At 56.0% G+C, this 612-nt stretch overlaps 1 pseudogene across 1 annotated transcript; it reads right to left on the bottom strand.

Moving 5' to 3' along the window:
* Nucleotides 1–39: 39 nt before the first annotated feature.
* On the bottom strand, nucleotides 40–612 carry LOC105000079 (annotated as a pseudogene). Its single transcript, XR_826695.1, has one exon. The product of XR_826695.1 is annotated as a melanoma-associated antigen B4-like (transcript).

Here is a 612-nt window from a genome sequence, read left to right as displayed (position 1 = left end):
TTGAGGCAGAAGTGCCAGCAGAGGTTGAGGCAGCAGTGCCAGGCCTGGCCAAAGCAGAAGGGCCAGCAGTGGCTGAGGCAGCAGTGCCAGGCCTGATTGAGGCAGAAGTGCCAGCCCTGGCTGCACCTCTGGCTCCGGTGCTCTCTACTTCCTCTCTCCAAGCCTCTTCATATGCTGCTGCAAGGCGGGATGGACCGAATCCTTGACCTTGGCCAGAAACTGCAGGACTTTCTTCTTGCTGGTTTCTGTGAGCGCTTTAGGACCACACAGGAACTCATAGCGAGGGGGATCGCTGCCGGGCACCTGGCGGTACTCCAGGTACTCTTCCCGCACCAGATCTTCTGTGATGAGCTTCCTGGGCTCTCCAAAGATGAAGTGACTTCTTCCATCATAGATGCCCAGCATATTCAGGAACTTCCAGATCTTCTCCTCAGGGGCGTGGTTGCCATTCAGGTAGATGACACCCAGCAGAGGCATCAGAAGACCATTCTTCGGCAGCCCCAAGTCACCTCTCATAGACTCGCTGTCACTGAGATCTAGGTTGCTCACCAGGGTATAGCAGTGACTGTTGGGCCTGACTTCCTTCAGCACCAGGCCAAACACCATCTCCAT

Source organism: Bison bison, unplaced genomic scaffold (assembly GCF_000754665.1).
Source record: "Bison bison bison isolate TAMUID 2011002044 unplaced genomic scaffold, Bison_UMD1.0 scf7180017535874, whole genome shotgun sequence".
In the NCBI taxonomy this organism is placed as follows: domain Eukaryota; kingdom Metazoa; phylum Chordata; class Mammalia; order Artiodactyla; family Bovidae; genus Bison; species Bison bison.
The sequence above is the reverse complement of the archived record's forward strand: the minus strand, read 5'-3'. Positions and strand labels throughout refer to the sequence as shown.